We start from the raw sequence: 21,499 nt of genomic DNA, 5'->3' as shown, positions 1-21,499 counted from the left end.
GCCACCGTACTGCGGTTGCTGCGGAACCCGGACTGGGCGTCGTCCAGCGAGTGCACACGAAGGGGTCATTCGTTCACTTATATTGACAGGAACTCCTGGCCGCTGTGGGTACTCAGTGCCTTTGAACTCCCCCCTTTGACTTTTGTTCCGTCTGGGGGGAGTGGTGTTTCGGGGTTCGGCCGGCTGTGTTTTGGGGTGCTCTTGCCTCGGGTGATGCTCAGAATAGGAGGCAGTGCTAGTGAAGAGCATGTGGCAGAAGGGCAGGAGCTGGGGAACCTGGTGCGAGTCTCGGCGCTGGCTCAACGTCGCATGATCCGGTGCAAACCAGTTAACTTGGCGCTATTGAAAACTGCAGAAAAAGTGTAATTTACCGGAGAGTAGATCTGTCTGCGCATGCGCCGAGGTCAAGTCACTAGTTGTGTGTTTTTATTGATTTTTTAGAGATTTGCGTATGCGCAGAGTGAGGACGCTTTGCCCCCCCCCTCCCCGCACACGTACAGCCTAAGAAAATTGTCAGCGCATGCGCAGCTTTATAGCGAATCTGCTCTACGCATGCGCGCGGTGACTGCGGGTGCGCGGGACGAAGGGTTGACTCCGCGCATGCGCAGGGTCAGGAAGGCGAGCCACCTGCACAGCTGACACCTGACCCGGGATTTGCTTCAGTGGTGAAGAGCAGGGAGTGAGCTCCGTGTCCGAGTGAGTACAGGCCTTGTCTTTGTGTTTTATGGGGTTTCAGGTACACTGCTTAGTCTTGGATTAGACACATTTTGTACTGAGTCAGTGCTTATCTCGAACCTGTTAAATAGAAAAAATAAACAGGAGGGAGAGGCGGGGGGTGCAGAGGTGAAGCTGTGCATGGGGTCCTGGAGGGTGGGGGCTCAGGGGATGGTCTGGGGAGGGTGGTGCAGAGGTGAAGCTGTGCATGGGGCCTGGAGGGTGGGGGGCTCATGGGGTGGTCTGGGGAGGGGGGTGCAGAGGTGAAGCTGTGTACGGGGTCCTGGAGGGTGGGGGGCTCAGGGGATGGTCTGGGGAGGGGGGTGCAGAGGTGAAGCTGTGCATGGGGGCCTGGAGGGTGGGGGGCTCGGGGATGGTCTGGGGAGGGGGTTGCAGAGGTGAAGCTGTGCATGGGGTCCTGGAGGGTGGGGGGCTCAGGGGGTGGTCTGGGGAGGGGGTTGCAGAGGTGAAGCTGTGCATGGGGGCCTGGAGGGTGGGGGGCTCGGGGATGGTCTGGGGAGGGGGGTGCAGAGGTGAAGCTGTGCATGGGGGCCTGGAGGGTGGGGGGCTCAGGGGATGGTCTGGGGAGGGGGTTGCAGAGGTGAAGCTGTGCATGGGGTCCTGGAGGGTGGGGGGCTCAGGGGGTGGTCTGGGGAGGGGGTTGCAGAGGTGAAGCTGTGCATGGGGGCCTGGAGGGTGGGGGGCTCAGGGGATGGTCTGGGGAGGGGGGTGCAGAGGTGAAGCTGTGCATGGGGTCCTGGAGGGTGGGGGGCTCAGGGGATGGTCTGGGGAGGGGGGTGCAGAGGTGAAGCTGTGCATGGGGTCCTGGAGGGTAGGGGGCTCAGGGGGTGGTCTGGGGAGCAGTGGGGGGTGGTGCACAGGTGAAGCTGCATGGGGTCCTGGGGGTGGGGGGCTCAGGGGGTGGTCTGGGGAGCAGTGGGGAGTGGTGCAGAGGTGAAGCTGTGCATGGGGTCCTGGAGGGTGGGGGGCTCATGGGGTGGTCTGGGGAGGGGGGTGCAGAGGTGAAGCTGTGTACGGGGTCCTGGAGGGTGGGGGGCTCAGGGGATGGTCTGGGGAGGGGGGTGCAGAGGTGAAGCTGTGCATGGGGGCCTGGAGGGTGGGGGGCTCGGGGATGGTCTGGGGAGGGGGTTGCAGAGGTGAAGCTGTGCATGGGGTCCTGGAGGGTGGGGGGCTCAGGGGGTGGTCTGGGGAGGGGGTTGCAGAGGTGAAGCTGTGCATGGGGGCCTGGAGGGTGGGGGGCTCGGGGATGGTCTGGGGAGGGGGGTGCAGAGGTGAAGCTGTGCATGGGGGCCTGGAGGGTGGGGGGCTCAGGGGATGGTCTGGGGAGGGGGTTGCAGAGGTGAAGCTGTGCATGGGGTCCTGGAGGGTGGGGGGCTCAGGGGGTGGTCTGGGGAGGGGGTTGCAGAGGTGAAGCTGTGCATGGGGGCCTGGAGGGTGGGGGGCTCAGGGGATGGTCTGGGGAGGGGGGTGCAGAGGTGAAGCTGTGCATGGGGTCCTGGAGGGTGGGGGGCTCAGGGGATGGTCTGGGGAGGGGGGTGCAGAGGTGAAGCTGTGCATGGGGTCCTGGAGGGTAGGGGGCTCAGGGGGTGGTCTGGGGAGCAGTGGGGGGTGGTGCACAGGTGAAGCTGCATGGGGTCCTGGGGGTGGGGGGCTCAGGGGGTGGTCTGGGGAGCAGTGGGGAGTGGTGCAGAGGTGAAGCTGTGCATGGGGTCCTGGAGGGTGGGGGCTCAGGGGATGGTCTGGGGAGGGGGGTGCAGAGGTGAAGCTGTGCATGGGGTCCTGGAGGGTGGGGGGCTCAGGGGGTGGTCTGGGGAGGGGGTTGCAGAGGTGAAGCTGTGCATGGGGGCCTGGAGGGTGGGGGGCTCAGGGGATGGTCTGGGGAGGGTGGTGCAGAGGTGAAGCTGTGCATGGGGTCCTGGAGGGTGGGGGGCTCAGGGGATGGTCTGGGGAGGGGGTTGCAGAGGTGAAGCTGTGCATGGGGTCCTGGAGGGTGGGGGGCTCAGGGGGTGGTCTGGGGAGGGGGTTGCAGAGGTGAAGCTGTGCATGGGGGCCTGGAGGGTGGGGGGCTCAGGGGATGGTCTGGGGAGGGGGGTGCAGAGGTGAAGCTGTGCATGGGGTCCTGGAGGGTGGGGGGCTCAGGGGGTGGTCTGGGGAGGGGGTTGCAGAGGTGAAGCTGTGCATGGGGGCCTGGAGGGTGGGGGGCTCAGGGGATGGTCTGGGGAGGGGGGTGCAGAGGTGAAGCTGTGCATGGGGGCCTGGAGGGTGGGGGGCTCAGGGGGTGGTCTGGGGAGGGGGGTGCAGAGGTGAAGCTGTGCATGGGGGCCTGGAGGGTGGGGGGCTCAGGGGGTGGTCTGGGGAGGGGGTTGCAGAGGTGAAGCTGTGCATGGGGTCCTGGAGGGTGGGGGGCTCAGGGGATGGTCTGGGGAGGGGGTTGCAGAGGTGAAGCTGTGCATGGGGTCCTGGAGGGTGGGGGCTCAGGGGATGGTCTGGGGAGGGGGGTGCAGAGGTGAAGCTGTGCATGGGGTCCTGGAGGGTGGGAGGCTCAGGGGATGGTCTGGGGAGGGGGGTGCAGAGGTGAAGCTGTGCATGGGGGCCTGGAGGGTGGGGGGCTCAGGGGGTGGTCTGGGGAGGGGGGTGCAGAGGTGAAGCTGTGTACGGGGTCCTGGAGGGTGGGGGCTCAGGGGATGGTCTGGGGAGGGGGGTGCAGAGGTGAAGCTGTGCATGGGGGCCTGGAGGGTGGGGGGCTCGGGGATGGTCTGGGGAGGGGGTTCAGAGGTAAAGCTGTGCATGGGGTCCTGGAGGGTGGGGGGCTCGGGGATGGTCTGGGGAGGGGGTGCAGAGGTGAAGCTGTGCATGGGGTCCTGGAGGGTGGGGGGCTCAGGGGATGGTCGGGGGGGGGTTTCAGAGGTAAAGCTGTGCATGGGGGCCTGGAGGGTGGGGGGCTCGGGGATGGTCTGGGGAGGGGGGTGCAGAGGTGAAGCTGTGCATGGGGTCCTGGAGGGTGGGGGGCTCAGGGGATGGTCGGGGGGGGGGTTTCAGAGGTAAAGCTGTGCATGGGGGCCTGGAGGGTGGGGGGCTCGGGGATGGTCTGGGGAGGGGGGTGCAGAGGTGAAGCTGTGCATGGGGTCCTGGAGGGTGGGGGGCTCAGGGGATGGTCGGGGGGGTACAGAGGTGAAGCTGTGCATGGGGGCCTGGAGGGTGGGGGGCTCAGAGTGCGGTCTGGGGAGGGGGGTGCAGAGGTGAAGCTGTGTACGGGGTCCTGGAGGGTGGGGGGCTCGGGGATGGTCTGGGGAGGGGGGTGCAGAGGTGAAGCTGTGCATGGGGGCCTGGAGGGTGGGGGCTCAGGGGATGGTCTGGGGAGGGGGGTGCAGAGGTGAAGCTGTGTACGGGGTCCTGGAGGGTGGGGGGCTCAGGGGATGGTCTGGGGAGGGGGTTGCAGAGGTGAAGCTGTGCATGGGGTCCTGGAGGGTGGGGGGCTCAGGGGATGGTCGGGGGGGGGGGTACAGAGGTGAAGCTGTGCATGGGGTCCTGGAGGGTGGGGGGCTCGGGGATGGTCTGCGGAGTGGTGCAGAGGTGAAGCTGTGCATGGGGTCCTGGAGGGTGGGGGGCTCAGGGGATGGTCGGGGGGGTACAGAGGTGAAGCTGTGCATGGGGTCCTGGAGGGTGGGGGGCTCGGGGATGGTCTGGGGAGGGGGGTGCAGAGGTGAAGCTGTGCATGGGGTCCTGGAGGGTGGGGGGCTCAGGGGATGGTCTGGGGAGTGGTGCAGAGGTGAAGCTGTGCATGGGGGCCTGGAGGGTGGGGGGCTCAGGGGATGGTCTGCGGAGGGGGGTGCAGAGGTGAAGCTGTGCATGGGGTCCTGGAGGGTGGGGGGCTCAGGGGATGGTCGGGGGGGGGTACAGAGGTGAAGCTGTGCATGGGGTCCTGGAGGGTGGGGGGCTCGGGGATGGTCTGGGGAGGGGGGTGCAGAGGTGAAGCTGTGCATGGGGGCCTGGAGGGTGGGGGCTCAGGGGATGGTCTGGGGAGGGGGGTGCAGAGGTGAAGCTGTGTACGGGGTCCTGGAGGGTGGGGGGCTCAGGGGATGGTCTGGGGAGGGGGTTGCAGAGGTGAAGCTGTGCATGGGGTCCTGGAGGGTGGGGGGCTCAGGGGATGGTCGGGGGGGGGTACAGAGGTGAAGCTGTGCATGGGGTCCTGGAGGGTGGGGGGCTCGGGGATGGTCTGGGGAGGGGGGTGCAGAGGTGAAGCTGTGCATGGGGGCCTGGAGGGTGGGGGCTCAGGGGATGGTCTGGGGAGGGGGGTGCAGAGGTGAAGCTGTGTACGGGGTCCTGGAGGGTGGGGGGCTCAGGGGATGGTCTGGGGAGGGGGGTGCAGAGGTGAAGCTGTGCATGGGGTCCTGGGGGGGGGTGGGGGGCAGGAGGAGATCTGGGGAGCAGTGGGGGGTGGTGCAGAGGTGAAGCTGTGTACGGGGTCCTGGAGGGTGGGGGGCTCAGGGGATGGTCTGGGGAGGGGGGTGCAGAGGTGAAGCTGTGCATGGGGGCCTGGAGGGTGGGGGGCTCAGGGGATGGTCTGGGGAGGGGGGTGCAGAGGTGAAGCTGTGTACGGGGTCCTGGAGGGTGGGGGGCTCAGGGGATGGTCTGGGGCGGGGGCGATGCAGTGGTAAAGCTGTGTACGGGGTCCTGGAGGGTGGGGGCTCAGGGGATGGTCTGGGGAGGGTGGTGCAGAGGTGAAGCTGTGCATGGGGGCCTGGAGGGTGGGGGGCTCAGGGGATGGTCTGGGGAGGGGGGTGCAGAGGTGAAGCTGTGTACGGGGTCCTGGATGGTGGGGGGCTCAGGGGATGGTCTGGGGAGGGGGGTGCAGAGGTGAAGCTGTGCATGGGGGCCTGGAGGGTGGGGGGCTCAGGGGATGGTCTGGGGAGGGGGGTGCAGAAGTGAAGCTGTGCATGGGGGCCTGGAGGGTGGGGGGCTCGGGGATGGTCTGGGGAGGGGGTTGCAGAGGTGAAGCTGTGCATGGGGTCCTGGAGGGTGGGGGGCTCAGGGGGTGGTCTGGGGAGGGGGTTGCAGAGGTGAAGCTGTGCATGGGGGCCTGGAGGGTGGGGGGCTCGGGGATGGTCTGGGGAGGGGGGTGCAGAGGTGAAGCTGTGCATGGGGGCCTGGAGGGTGGGGGGCTCAGGGGATGGTCTGGGGAGGGGGTTGCAGAGGTGAAGCTGTGCATGGGGTCCTGGAGGGTGGGGGGCTCAGGGGGTGGTCTGGGGAGGGGGTTGCAGAGGTGAAGCTGTGCATGGGGGCCTGGAGGGTGGGGGGCTCAGGGGATGGTCTGGGGAGGGGGGTGCAGAGGTGAAGCTGTGCATGGGGTCCTGGAGGGTGGGGGGCTCAGGGGATGGTCTGGGGAGGGGGGTGCAGAGGTGAAGCTGTGCATGGGGTCCTGGAGGGTAGGGGGCTCAGGGGGTGGTCTGGGGAGCAGTGGGGGGTGGTGCACAGGTGAAGCTGCATGGGGTCCTGGGGGTGGGGGGCTCAGGGGGTGGTCTGGGGAGCAGTGGGGAGTGGTGCAGAGGTGAAGCTGTGCATGGGGTCCTGGAGGGTGGGGGCTCAGGGGATGGTCTGGGGAGGGGGGTGCAGAGGTGAAGCTGTGCATGGGGTCCTGGAGGGTGGGGGGCTCAGGGGGTGGTCTGGGGAGGGGGTTGCAGAGGTGAAGCTGTGCATGGGGGCCTGGAGGGTGGGGGGCTCAGGGGATGGTCTGGGGAGGGTGGTGCAGAGGTGAAGCTGTGCATGGGGTCCTGGAGGGTGGGGGGCTCAGGGGATGGTCTGGGGAGGGGGTTGCAGAGGTGAAGCTGTGCATGGGGTCCTGGAGGGTGGGGGGCTCAGGGGGTGGTCTGGGGAGGGGGTTGCAGAGGTGAAGCTGTGCATGGGGGCCTGGAGGGTGGGGGGCTCAGGGGATGGTCTGGGGAGGGGGGTGCAGAGGTGAAGCTGTGCATGGGGTCCTGGAGGGTGGGGGGCTCAGGGGGTGGTCTGGGGAGGGGGTTGCAGAGGTGAAGCTGTGCATGGGGGCCTGGAGGGTGGGGGGCTCAGGGGATGGTCTGGGGAGGGGGGTGCAGAGGTGAAGCTGTGCATGGGGGCCTGGAGGGTGGGGGGCTCAGGGGGTGGTCTGGGGAGGGGGGTGCAGAGGTGAAGCTGTGCATGGGGGCCTGGAGGGTGGGGGGCTCAGGGGGTGGTCTGGGGAGGGGGTTGCAGAGGTGAAGCTGTGCATGGGGTCCTGGAGGGTGGGGGGCTCAGGGGATGGTCTGGGGAGGGGGTTGCAGAGGTGAAGCTGTGCATGGGGTCCTGGAGGGTGGGGGCTCAGGGGATGGTCTGGGGAGGGGGGTGCAGAGGTGAAGCTGTGCATGGGGTCCTGGAGGGTGGGAGGCTCAGGGGATGGTCTGGGGAGGGGGGTGCAGAGGTGAAGCTGTGCATGGGGGCCTGGAGGGTGGGGGGCTCAGGGGGTGGTCTGGGGAGGGGGGTGCAGAGGTGAAGCTGTGTACGGGGTCCTGGAGGGTGGGGGCTCAGGGGATGGTCTGGGGAGGGGGGTGCAGAGGTGAAGCTGTGCATGGGGGCCTGGAGGGTGGGGGGCTCGGGGATGGTCTGGGGAGGGGGTTCAGAGGTAAAGCTGTGCATGGGGTCCTGGAGGGTGGGGGGCTCGGGGATGGTCTGGGGAGGGGGTGCAGAGGTGAAGCTGTGCATGGGGTCCTGGAGGGTGGGGGGCTCAGGGGATGGTCGGGGGGGGGTTTCAGAGGTAAAGCTGTGCATGGGGGCCTGGAGGGTGGGGGGCTCGGGGATGGTCTGGGGAGGGGGGTGCAGAGGTGAAGCTGTGCATGGGGTCCTGGAGGGTGGGGGGCTCAGGGGATGGTCGGGGGGGGGGTTTCAGAGGTAAAGCTGTGCATGGGGGCCTGGAGGGTGGGGGGCTCGGGGATGGTCTGGGGAGGGGGGTGCAGAGGTGAAGCTGTGCATGGGGTCCTGGAGGGTGGGGGGCTCAGGGGATGGTCGGGGGGGTACAGAGGTGAAGCTGTGCATGGGGGCCTGGAGGGTGGGGGGCTCAGAGTGCGGTCTGGGGAGGGGGGTGCAGAGGTGAAGCTGTGTACGGGGTCCTGGAGGGTGGGGGGCTCGGGGATGGTCTGGGGAGGGGGGTGCAGAGGTGAAGCTGTGCATGGGGGCCTGGAGGGTGGGGGCTCAGGGGATGGTCTGGGGAGGGGGGTGCAGAGGTGAAGCTGTGTACGGGGTCCTGGAGGGTGGGGGGCTCAGGGGATGGTCTGGGGAGGGGGTTGCAGAGGTGAAGCTGTGCATGGGGTCCTGGAGGGTGGGGGGCTCAGGGGATGGTCGGGGGGGGGGTACAGAGGTGAAGCTGTGCATGGGGTCCTGGAGGGTGGGGGGCTCGGGGATGGTCTGCGGAGTGGTGCAGAGGTGAAGCTGTGCATGGGGTCCTGGAGGGTGGGGGGCTCAGGGGATGGTCGGGGGGGTACAGAGGTGAAGCTGTGCATGGGGTCCTGGAGGGTGGGGGGCTCGGGGATGGTCTGGGGAGGGGGGTGCAGAGGTGAAGCTGTGCATGGGGTCCTGGAGGGTGGGGGGCTCAGGGGATGGTCTGGGGAGTGGTGCAGAGGTGAAGCTGTGCATGGGGGCCTGGAGGGTGGGGGGCTCAGGGGATGGTCTGCGGAGGGGGGTGCAGAGGTGAAGCTGTGCATGGGGTCCTGGAGGGTGGGGGGCTCAGGGGATGGTCGGGGGGGGGTACAGAGGTGAAGCTGTGCATGGGGTCCTGGAGGGTGGGGGGCTCGGGGATGGTCTGGGGAGGGGGGTGCAGAGGTGAAGCTGTGCATGGGGGCCTGGAGGGTGGGGGCTCAGGGGATGGTCTGGGGAGGGGGGTGCAGAGGTGAAGCTGTGTACGGGGTCCTGGAGGGTGGGGGGCTCAGGGGATGGTCTGGGGAGGGGGTTGCAGAGGTGAAGCTGTGCATGGGGTCCTGGAGGGTGGGGGGCTCAGGGGATGGTCGGGGGGGGGTACAGAGGTGAAGCTGTGCATGGGGTCCTGGAGGGTGGGGGGCTCGGGGATGGTCTGGGGAGGGGGGTGCAGAGGTGAAGCTGTGCATGGGGGCCTGGAGGGTGGGGGCTCAGGGGATGGTCTGGGGAGGGGGGTGCAGAGGTGAAGCTGTGTACGGGGTCCTGGAGGGTGGGGGGCTCAGGGGATGGTCTGGGGAGGGGGGTGCAGAGGTGAAGCTGTGCATGGGGTCCTGGGGGGGGGTGGGGGGCAGGAGGAGATCTGGGGAGCAGTGGGGGGTGGTGCAGAGGTGAAGCTGTGTACGGGGTCCTGGAGGGTGGGGGGCTCAGGGGATGGTCTGGGGAGGGGGGTGCAGAGGTGAAGCTGTGCATGGGGGCCTGGAGGGTGGGGGGCTCAGGGGATGGTCTGGGGAGGGGGGTGCAGAGGTGAAGCTGTGTACGGGGTCCTGGAGGGTGGGGGGCTCAGGGGATGGTCTGGGGCGGGGGCGATGCAGTGGTAAAGCTGTGTACGGGGTCCTGGAGGGTGGGGGCTCAGGGGATGGTCTGGGGAGGGTGGTGCAGAGGTGAAGCTGTGCATGGGGGCCTGGAGGGTGGGGGGCTCAGGGGATGGTCTGGGGAGGGGGGTGCAGAGGTGAAGCTGTGTACGGGGTCCTGGATGGTGGGGTGCTCAGGGGATGGTCTGGGGAGGGGGTTGCAGAGGTGAAGCTGTGCATGGGGGCCTGGAGGGTGGGGGGCTCAGGGGATGGTCTGGGGAGGGGGGTGCAGAGGTGAAGCTGTGCATGGGGTCCTGGAGGGTGGGGGGCTCAGGGGATGGTCGGGGGGGGGTACAGAGGTGAAGCTGTGCATGGGGTCCTGGAGGGTGGGGGGCTCAGGGGATGGTCTGGGGAGGGGGGTGCAGAGGTGAAGCTGTGCATGGGGTCCTGGAGGGTGGGGGCTCAGGGGATGGTCTGGGGAGGGGGGTGCAGAGGTGAAGCTGTGCATGGGGTCCTGGAGGGTGGGGGGCTCAGGGGATGGTCTGGGGATGGGGTTGCAGAGGTGAAGCTGTGCATGGGGTCCTGGAGGGTGGGGGCTCAGGGGATGGTCTGGGGAGCAGTGGGGGGTGGTGCACAGGTGAAGCTGTGCATGGGGTCCTGGAGGGTGGGGGGCTCAGGGGATGGTCTGGGGAGGGGGGAGCAGAGGTGAAGCTGTGCATGGGGTCCTGGAGGGTGGGGGGCTCAGGGGATGGTCGGCGGGGTGGTGCAGAGGTGAAGCTGTGCATGGGGTCCTGGAGGGTGGGGGCTCAGGGGATGGCCTGCGGAGGGGGGTGCAGAGGTGAAGCTGTGCATGGGGTCCTGGAGAGTGGGGGCTCAGGGGATGGTCTGCGGAGGGGGGTGCAGAGGTGAAGCTGTGCATGGGGTCCTGGAGGGTGGGGGCTCAGGGGATGGTCTGGGGAGGGGGTTGCAGAGGTGAAGCTGTGCATGGGGTCCTGGAGGGTGGGGGGCTCAGGGGATGGTCTGGGGAGGGTGGTGCAGAGGTGAAGCTGTGCATGGGGCCTGGAGGGTGGGGGGCTCAGGGGATGGTCTGGGGAGGGGGGTGCAGAGGTGAAGCTGTGCATGGGGTCCTGGGTGTAGTGGGGGGCAGGAGGAGATCTGGGGAGCAGTGGGGCGGCGGGCGGTGCAGGGGTGAAGCTGTGCATGGGGGCTTGGAGGGTGGGGGGCTCGGGGTGGTCTGGGGAGCAGTGGGCGGTGGTGCAGGGGTGAAGCTGTGCATGGGGGCTTGGAGGGTGGGGGGCTCAGGGGGTGAAGGGAGCAGTGGGCGGTGGTGCAGAAGGTGAAGCTGTGCATGGGGGCCTGGATGGGAGGAGGGGGTGAAGGGAGCAGTGGGCGGTGGTGCAGAGGTGAAGCTGTGCATGGGGTCCTGGAGGGGGGAGGGGGTGAAGGGAGCAGTGGGCGGTGGTGCAGAGGTGAAGCTGTGCATGGGGTCCTGAGGGTGGTGGGGGCTCGGGATGGTCAAGGGATGGTGGTGCAGAGGTGAAGCTGTGCATGGGGTCCTGGGGATGGTGGGGGGCTAAGTGATGATCTGGGGAGGAGGGTGCAGAGGTGAAGCTGTGCATGGGGTCCTGGAGGGTGGGGGGCTCAGGGGATGGTCTGGGGAGGGGGGTGCAGAGGTGAAGCTGTATATGGGACCTGGAGGGTCGGGGGCTCAGGGGATGGTCTGGGGAGGGGGATGCAGAGGTGAAGATGTGCATGGGGTCCTGGAGGGTGGGGGTCTCGGGGGCTGGTCTGGGGAGCAAGCAGGGGTGGTGCAGAGGTGAAGCTGTGCATGGGGTCCTGGGGGTGGTGGGGGGCAGGAGGAGTTCTGGGGAGCAGGCGGGGGTAGTGCAGTGGTAAAGCTGTGCATAATAATAATAATAATAAATAAATTAGCACTTGTATAGCGCACTACTCACCCGTTAGGGTCTCAAGGCGCTGTACTCATACCGGTAAGGAACCCCTCCTGGCTTTTCTCTGTGAGGCGCCCACTCCTGAGCACCCCCAGGGTGAAGCCAGGCATCCAAGCGCTGTTGGGGCCGTTGTGGAGATTAAGCAAGCTATTGCCCAGAGTTGCAGAGTGGGACCCATGAATTAGATTAGGCACTGAGGCGAGAATTATCTGGTCAAGGGGAATTGAGCCCAAGACCTGCCAAAGCGGGACTTGAACCCTGGTCTTGAGCCAGATCTCTGCTTCAGGGTCTGCCGCTCTAACCATTGAGCCACACTTCTCCATGGGGTCCTGGAGCAGGGGCTGGTCTGGGGGGGGTGCAGAGGTGAAGTTGTGCATGGGGTCCTGGAGGGTGGGGGGCTCAGGGATGGTCTGGGAGGGGGGGGTGCAGAGGTGAAGCTGTGCATGGGGCCTGGAGGGTGGGGAGCTCAGGGGATGGTCTGGGGAGGGGGGGTGCAGAGGTGAAGATGTGCATGGGGTCCTGGAGGGTGGGGGTCTCGGGGGCTGGTCTGGGGAGCAGGCAGGGGTGGTGCAGAGGTGAAGCTGTGCATGGGGTCCTGGAGCAGGGGCTGGTCTGGGGGGGGTGCAGAGGTGAAGTTGTGCATGGGGTCCTGGAGGGTGGGGGTCTCAGGGATGGTCTGGGGAGGTGGGTGCAGAGGTGAAGCTGTATATGGGACCTGGAGGGTGGGGGGCTCAGGGGATGGTCTGGGGAGGGGGATGCAGAGGTGAAGATGTGCATGGGGTCCTGGAGGGTGGGGGTCTCGGGGGCTGGTCTGGGGAGCAGGCAGGGGTGGTGCAGAGGTGAAGCTGTGCATGGGGTCCTGGGGGTGGTGGGGGGCAGGAGGAGATCTGGGGAGCAGGCGGGGGTGGCGCAGTGGTAAAGCTGTGCATGGGGTCCTGGAGGAGGAGCAGGGGGTGATCTCGGGAGCGTTGCGGGGGCGGTGCAGAGATTAAGCTGTGCATGGGGTCCTGGGGGTGGTGGGGGGCTCAGGGGATGGTCTGGGGAGGGGGGTGCAGAGGTGAAGCTGTGCATGGGGTCCTGGGGGGCAGGAGGAGTTCTGGGGAGCAGGCGGGGTGGCGCAGTGGTAAAGCTGTGCATGGGGTCCTGGAGCAGGGGCTGGTCTGGGGGGGGTGCAGAGGTGAAGTTGTGCATGGGGTCCTGGAGGGTGGGGGGGCTCAGGGATGGTCTGGGGAGGTGGGTGCAGAGGTGAAGCTGTATATGGGACCTGGAGGGTGGGGGGCTCAGGGGATGGTCTGGGGCGGGGGATGCAGAGGTGAAGATGTGCATGGGGTCCTGGAGGGTGGGGGTCTCGGGGCTGGTCTGGGGAGCAGGCAGGGGTGGTGCAGAGGTGAAGCTGTGCATGGGGTCCTGGGGGTGGTGGGGGGCAGGAAGAGATCTGGGGAGCAGGCGGGGGTGGAGCAGTGGTAAAGCTGTGCATGGGGTCCTGGAGGGTGGGGGGCTCAGGGGATGGTCTGGGGAGCAGGCGGGGGTGGTGAAGAGGTGAAGTTCTCTGTGGGGTCCTCGGAGGCTCATGAGGAGCTGCCACAGCTACAAAAGAGTCTCTACTGGTGGCTGGAAGGCTGCAGCTTCAGGAGTGTGTTTAGCTACAGACAGTTGGAAGTCCAGCCTCATGCCACTAAACAGCCCTGAATGTGTGAATGAATACAGAGCTGGGGCGTTGTAATGACTTTATGCCCTTTATGGTTTTATTGCTTCTGTGAAGCCTTTTCCAAAGTTCTGATGTACTGTTAGATCTGTGAACAGAGGCTCAAAAAGGGTATGAGTTGCCCATAATCGCACAGTTTCTTAAATCAAAGCTCTTCAACCACTCATCAGGGGTAGAAAGTGCCAGGATTTTGTAAGGTGAACTGTCTTGACCTCTGTGAGATGAAAGCATATGATTTAATGAGAAGCCCTGAGGGACTGCACTGTTCAATGAAAACATGTCTGAGGTCCAGCAAACCTCAAAAACATGAAAGGACCTATTACTAAGAATGAATTGGAACCAGGTAAGGGCACCCCCCATATCCTTTTTTTTTTAATCCTGTTAAAATATTTTTTTCATTATACAGAATGACAAAAAATGGTCTTTCGCAGCTACTGAAATATTAGTTGAAATATTTGTAAAGTTGACTTAGTTATATGAATTTTGTGTGTTAGGAAGAAGACAGTGACTTTTGACCTCTGTCTCTGAACACAGCAAATGTGACAAGAATAAGATTTAAAGGCATATTAATTGCTAATTCAGTTTCTGGGTGAACAGAACACCTGTTGTTTGTCCACTGCCAGAAGGGGTGAGTAAGATCTAAAACAGCTCCATCTCTCTAGCATATTTTTCTAGCCCGCCTAAGGTAACTAAAACATACTGTTACGATGCCACTTACACATGTAGGTTTGGTAGGAAGAGGTTTATTGAAGAGCCACCAACCGAACAGGCCAAAAGTCTCCAGGTCTCCACCAACTGCCACAGAACATTATCTCCGAGTTCCCATCACATTCTGAAGACCCTAGCAACTGGCAGAGTTCTTAGTGGAACACCAAGGACTCTGTCAGCTTATTGCAAAGTAAGACATAACACATCCCCCTTACCCATACTATTACAACAACAGGAACTTGGAATAAACAGAAAAAAAATAAGAAAAGCAAATGCTAAGGTTTCAACTAGGTATCACAGAGAAATTGCAAAGCTCAAAAGTTTAAGTCACATAGTCCTTCATCCATCGTGGCTTGCAACAAGCTCTAGATTTCCTCTCAAACCCAGTTGGAACCTTGGACTTGTCATAAAACTTGTTGGACCCATTAAGTCCATTAGAAGTTGGAATATCAGATTGATGCATTGTCCCATTGGGTCCATTTGGCAATTGATGCATTGTCCCATCGGGTCTATTAGGCCATTGAGGTGAATTCAGTTTCTTCCATTTCACAATCCGGGACATGCTCCACACATCATTGTTGTCCAAGACCACCACATTCTTTCTTATTTCTTTGATGCGGAAAGGGCCCATGAATCCTGATCTCCTTTTCCTCCCAAAACCAGGTTTCTTCACCAACACCATATCACCCACTACCCATTGAACTTCAGAAACACTATGTTTAGAATCATATCTAGATTTATATTTTTGCTGATAGATTTTTCTATGTTCATACCCCTTGTTCAGCTTTTCACTCAGTTGTTCTGACTGCAACCACATCCCCCTCATCCATGCTGGATTCATTTTGGTACAGCCAACTCTGCCCTTTAAATACTCAAAAGGGGAAATCACATTGACAGTATTAGGAGTATTACGATGTGCCCACCACATCTCTCTAAGTAGGCCAGACAATGGTGTCCTTGTTTCTACAGCTTCCCGAACACAAAACTTCACCAGCCTATTCATCCTTTCAGCAAGGCCATTAGCTTGGGGTAAGTACAGGGCCGTCCTCATATGAACCACAGCTAACGACTTCAAAAAGTCCAGCATCTCTTGAGATGTCAATTGCACTCCATTGTCAGTCACCAAATGACTAGGTATACCCTCACGAGAAAACTCCTCTGTTAGGAATTCAATTACAGTCTTGGTGTCCAATGAGCCCACACACTTTGTCACTACCCATTTCGAGGTATAATCAACTAGAAGCATAACATAATGTTCATTGGCAGGTAACAAATGGAACGGGCCCATAAAATCTAGTCCCAACTTCATCCAGGGTTTTTCTGGAACCTCAACAGGAGAAAGTGGAGCCTTGACTACAGATTTGCACTTATTGCTGCACGCACAGGACACACAGTCCTTCACCACACCCTCCACATCACAATCCAGCCCTGGCCACCAGTACAACTCTTGCAACCTTGGCTTGGGTAAATTCCGGCCCATGTGACCTTCATGGGCCAAATTGACCATCTTTTCTCTCACGCCTACTGGAGGGATAGACTTGGATCCTCTGTATAACTTATCCTTGCTACAGCAAAGTTTGTCACGCACAGTCCAAAATCTCTTCAAAGAATCAGGGACATCTTTAAAATCTGGCCATGCCTTTACAATAAACTCCACAAGGATCCTCCTGTCGGCATCCTGCTCTTTCAAACACTTCCACTCCTTCTCAGAAATGGCCAACTCTTTCATCCAACTGATCATACCAACAACATCTTCCCCTTCATCTTCACAATCAATGGAAGCACGTGATAAAAAGTCCGCCACACTATTTCTTGTGCCAGGTATATATTCCACGTGAAAATTATACTCCATCAAACATTCTACCCACCTTTTTATTCTGGGTGTTAAATCTTCACCTTTCCTTGAAGAAAAAATCTTAATGAGGGGCTTATGATCTGTTCTCACAACAAAAGGCAAGCCCCACAAGTAGAACTTGAAGTGCCTGATTGCCCATGAGCAGGCAAGAGCTTCTCTTTCAATAACAGAATAGTTATGTTCTGCACCTTTAAGAGAGCGAGAAGCAAAAGCAATTACCTTCTCCTCATCCTTCACCTTCTGGGTCAAAACAGCTCCTAACCCACTAATGCTCGCATCCGTGTACAATATGGTCTTAGCAAACACATCCAAATTTCCCAGAGTGGGCATTTTGCCAATACTGTCTTTAATAAAGACAAATGCAGATTTGCATTCACAAGTCCAATTTAATTCAATTCCTTTCTTTAAAAGAGATCTCAGGGGTTGAACCATGCTAGAGAAGTTAGCAATGAATTTAGAGTAATACTCAGCCAGGTCTAAAAAGGATCTGACACCATCCTTGTCCCTTGGTTTGGGTGCTTGGATAATAGAATCAACTAGTTCTAATTTGGGCTTGATATCCTCACCTGAAATGGTATGGCCTAGATAGGTCACAGCTGTAACTCGCAATTTGCACTTTTCTTTCTTCACAGTCAACCCTGACAAAGCCAATTTGTTCAACACTTCCCTTAAGATCCAGTCACGGTCACCCAATGTCTTCCCATGCACCAATATGTCATCCCCCTAATACTCTCTTCATTATACGTTGGAAACAAGCAGCTGCTGAGGCTAGTCCAAATGGCATTCTAGAAAACTGGTACACTCCCAACAGCGTCACAAACGAAGTTAGATGTCTGGAACGGGGATGAAGAACAACCTGGTGGTAAGCTGATGACAGATCTAAAACACTAAAAAATTTTGAACCTCCTAACCCAGATAGCTCTTCCGAAATATTTGGCAAGGGTTGGCGATCCACCCATATGTGTCTGTTGAGGTCTCTAAGGTCCACACACATACGAATTTGTTTCCCACCCTCCTTGGGTGCTAAAACTATTGGGGCCAACCATTCCGAAGATTCAATTTCTTCAATTACTTTAAATTCCAGCAGTCTATTGAGCTCTTTTCTCAGGGGTTCCAACATCAGTTTAGGAACTTTCTTTACTTTTTGTAGAGAAGGAACAGCATTACCTTTGAGAATAATCTTGTGCTCAAAGTTATTCAAACACCCCAGTTTATCAGTAAAAACTGGGGGAAATTCCTCAAAAATATCCAGATTAGCATCGCAATCACTCACTACCAAGACCTGACAGGTGGAGTTGGGATCCAACTTGATGCACATGTCCCGCTGAAGGCGCCAACGCAAAAGATTATCTCCTCGCCCTTGCCTACAGTTGGCCTGTCTTGAAACTGGATCTTCATAACTTTATATCCCACTATATCAATTTTGGTCCCACCATAACTCACTGGGTTAATGTCAGGCTCCACTAAAGGGCCATACTCATTGCCAAATACCATTTCCCAATTTTTTATCATGCATCATGGTGTAGGGAGATCCTGAGTCCGCTAACACCTTGACAACCTTGTTTTCTAATTTAACAGCACACTCCGGCATAACGATCGGTCCCTCATCCACCGCCTCAACATTGCCCACAATCCGGTTATCGTCTGACTTCACACAGAACACCATTTTGTTTACACCCTCCGTAACAGAATCAACATTCCATTGCTTGTCACCCTTGCAAACTCTGGCATAATGGCCCCCTTTTCCACCCTTCCTACATATAGTGTTTTTGGCATAGCAGTTTGGACTATTTGCAGTATGTCCTGGGTTGGCTACTTGTGAATATTTCATGCTTACCCATAGATTGAAAAAATGCCTTGGGAGGCCTTACTTGTGTGAGCCGCAGTTTTAGGTACTTTTTCTTGTTGGCGAGGTTGGTTGTTTAGGCTGGCACATAGTTCATTCAAACAAGAAGCGTGTCCAGTTATATTGCAACTTGGCATTTTGCATCATATTTTTTTGTTAAAACGCACCATTTTTGCCTTGATTTTCAAGTTATAGTTGTGAGAGAACATCAATGGACCATTTCTGAGATACATGCATCAGTTTATTTCACGGTGTTACAGGATGTTGTTATTTACATCTGTTGTATTATTTTTCAGGTATAACCTGAAGAGAATAAGTGTTGTTGAAGTATGATGTGTTAAAGTAATTAGCTGAAGCACAATCACTTTTTAATATTCTTTATAAGTCTGATCTTGCAAAACCAGGGGGGTGCCAGGCACTGTTCTGGTGGGAGTAGATTATTCTGATTGGTGTCAAAACTAGTGCATGAAACTCTGGCGTGAACTTGTGTTTTGGGCTATTGAACTTTAAACTAAGCTATTCCAGACTCAAAGGTCATTTTCAAAGTGATGAGAGAAATCAGACTTTTACCTAATTCTGTAGGCTTCCTAACATCTTGGCATCTCTGAAAGGATGAAGTGAATGATGGAGAGTCAGTAGAATGCGATTAACACTACTTCAGGTTTATTGAAGCACCAGCATAGAATCTCAGAATTTCTTTGTGGGCCACTTGGTCTCTGTCCATGTCTGACAAATGTATATATTTATTGACAGATTATATATGGCACCCTCATATCCGTATTATGTTCCTAGTAGACATGGTGACTTGTGGGACCTCAGTCCAGCGATGTATAAGGGGTAATAGCACAGAATACCTTTTGCCTGGCGACGTGGCTTTGAAATTTGCTGTATGCCACTGGGGACAGTGGATGTTTTATGGAGATACTTTAAAATATGCCGGACAGTTTTTTTCTACTTGATATTTTGGTGTTTTTCTGAGACAAAATAAGTTACAGTGCTTAAGATGATGTGCAATAAGATGATCATCTCTTCTCCCCGTGGTGGATATCTGGTGCTGGTGCCATTCATCTCTCATTGAGCTGAAAGGGCACCTAGACCCTGTATCTGTTTCACAGTATATTGGACAGCAGCTGCCGCTCTCCAGTGTAGCAAAGTTACTTTTTTTAATGTAGGCGCTTCCTTGCTTGGATTCCTATAATTGCCACTACTTAGAATGTTGCCGGTTTGTGATTGCCTAATATCCCCATCCTGCCATGGCTCCTGAGATACAACTTTTAACTTTATGTCTATTAGCCACCAGATCATTTAAGCCCCTCAGTAGTTTCCTGCTTACCAAGAGTCACCAAACAGAATTGGCTTTGGTTTGTTGGATGCCGGTTACTAGAGTTGCTCACTGGTTGAATTTAGTTCGTATTGAGATCCATGTGCAAAATAAAGACCTTGGTTGATCACTTGTACCCCAGTTGAATCAACCTTTCACTTTTTTAATTCTATAAAATTAAACCTGTTGGCTCGTGTAATCCTGTTTTACCAGCATGTACAAATAATTTAGTAAGCAGCATGTGTACTGCAGTTCAGATCATCTTCTATATTAGAAAGTGTGGTAGTCCAATGGTTTATGTACTTACAGCAGCTCTGTGTAAGTTCTGGGCTCAGTGGGTCTGCATCATGATGGGTAAACTAAGTATTTACAAGATTGTGTGATTCATTTCCATATTTTCATTTCCATCCTTTCTCGGTCATCTCTGGGTCCCCACGCTAGGTTAGAAAAAAGTAACCGCTCCCACCATTCAGTGTCTTTTTAAGTTTTCTCATGGCTAAAACTTGTGATTTACAGCTGGGAGTAGTTTGTGTTTTGAATGCCTTGTTTATATTAATATTCCAATAGGTCTGCTAGGCCTGAACACTGCACCCTCCGTGCGCTAAATATGTAGTTACACTGCATTACTTTCTGCCATTCTGTTTGATGTGGTAATGCCCTCTAGGGACTGACTGTATGGCTACATGACCATGCTTCTTCTAAATGCTATTTTTGTTGTGGTGCCCTCTAAGGGCTGTTTTCAGCATTACAGTCTAATGCCAAAGGTTTATTTCTGATAAAGGTTTTTGGGGCTTACATGATGATTGTATATGTTTTATTAATCTCTCCTTATTGCAGTTATGACCATCATTCAGACCAACGTAACATCCTCATTACTCTTTAGCTGTTTGAGCACTCTTGATATGTTTGGGTGACCCTTTTAGTTTATTTCTCTTGTTACACCTCTGTGACTGTCATGTGACTTTTTTGGGGGAATAGCGTTAGCCAGCCAGCAACTCTGATGGGGGTGGGGGGTTGAAAGGAGTATTCTATTGGAATTAGCATTTATTTTCTGCAGATAGAGGCAGAAGGCAAAAGGAAGTGATTTAGTTGGAAATTGGGCCACTAGAATTATATGGCAGGAAAGGACCAAATTATGATGCAGGGTTGGGCAATTTATGTGGCAAGAAAAGTCCAAATAGGCATTTACAATGTCCATAGCTCTGACTCTCACAAATGCGAGACCTATTGCATTGCAAATGCTTGCTTGCACTTTGTACCCCAGTCCCTGCTCTATGGGGAACAGGGACTCTGAGCTAGGCAGCATTGGCTCTCTAGTGGCTGCACACGGATAGTGCAGTCATGAAGGGAGCATTTAATACCAGTATGCATTGCAGGCCTCGAGAAATCTACATCCATGCTTGTTGCGGCGAGTCAATTTTTTTCAGGACAAGCTATTTGTAGGGTTGACTCGCCTGTTCTGGCGAGCTGACAAATGACAGCTGTTCACTCGCAAAGTGAACAAGCAATAAATATGCTTTTAAATCTTGGTTTTATCTTGTCACATTTGCTCTGCATTCAGCGATAGAGGTCAAAAGTAATTTTGTCTTGCAACATTTACTTTTCTTTTTCTGACTGTGAAGTTATAGGTTTTTCCAAAGCGGACTGTGAAAATCGTTCTGTGCAAAGAGTGTGAACTGAAAGGCTGTAAGATGTCAGGCTATTTTTTTCTACCACAGCATTGAAATAGCTGTTAAGTGAATGGTACTTACATTTCAAAAAGTATTTTAGTAGTTATGAAAGCATTTTTATAATTCTGTGTGGTAAAGAAAATATTTTTATAGGATGAAAACAGATCAGTACACTTTACTTGATGGTGAGCGCATGATAAATATTTTTGCTGAAACCCAATTTCCAAATATGGTTTATGTGCTACTTAGTTTTATCAGTAAAACTGCATGTTAGTGGGAAAAATGGTGTACAATGTGCTGTCTTTAAATGACAGTGCACTACCACATCTTGCTTTAGTAATATATTTATTAAAAGTGAGTTTTTAAACATGAACTGAGAAATATTCCTGCCCCTGGTGACAATGCTATTAGTGAACTGAGAGGCAAATCAGGGGTCACGTGTACCCTATAAGTGGTCTTGATGCTTGATTGTTGTTATCCTTATAGCAAATGTTTAGTTGATTAAATCAAAAAGTAGTTTTTTGTACAGTTGAAATGCTAAACGTGCATAGTTGAAGGTGCTCTTGTACGTGATAATGAAGAAAAAGGCAGCTCCATAAAATATTTGCTTAAGCTCACGCGATTTGACACTAGCTTATGGATCAAGTGCATTACAGTTAGGTTGAGTAAATTATTCAAGTTACTAGACCTGCTGGTCTAGCAAAATTTTTGTGATTTTTCGAGGCCTGCGTGGCACATGGCCTGCATGCCAGAAAAGCAGAAAGACTAGTGGCCCAACCAGGCCTTCTACCCACAATCTGTAGCATTACACCGAGTTAGTCTGTCCGAACCATGTGGGTGCCTTTATTCACTGCACGGCCTGTGCTGAATGCAACATGTATTCAGATTCAGTAGGCACTAGGCTGTGATTGCACCACCTGGCAGCAGCTCCACAAAGACAATGCCGTGACAGCGGGACCACACCATGGCACTATTTATTGCACAGTTAGTAACACATGCTGAACAAAGACAAGCCCTTGTGCAGCTGGGTTTGACCTGTGCACTATAAAAGGCTAATATGCCTGCTGATTCTAACCAGAACAAGATAGATATTTTCTTTAACTCTCTCTCTGTCAGGGGTCATGCTGGCCAGAAAGCCTGGGCAGGCTAAACAAAAAAACAGTAAGCAAGCAAATCAGATATTTTATAACTTTAGACATTGATGTACTGTCCTGGAAGCTTAAT

At 56.8% G+C, this 21,499-nt stretch overlaps 1 protein-coding gene across 1 annotated transcript in view; it reads left to right on the top strand.

The window, feature by feature from the left end:
* The first annotated feature begins 593 nt into the window (after nt 1-593).
* Nucleotides 594-21,499, top strand: part of LOC138295274 (zinc finger protein 850-like) — an 85,735-nt gene continuing 64,829 nt past the window's right edge. Inside the window, exon 1 of the mRNA XM_069233465.1 lies at nt 594-696. The gene's annotated coding sequence lies outside the window, so the exon portion shown is untranslated. The remainder of the gene's footprint in view (nt 697-21,499) is intronic.

This window comes from Pleurodeles waltl, chromosome 5, assembly GCF_031143425.1.
Source record: "Pleurodeles waltl isolate 20211129_DDA chromosome 5, aPleWal1.hap1.20221129, whole genome shotgun sequence".
NCBI lineage: Eukaryota > Metazoa > Chordata > Amphibia > Caudata > Salamandridae > Pleurodeles > Pleurodeles waltl.
This window is presented reverse-complemented; position numbering and strand designations above follow the sequence as displayed.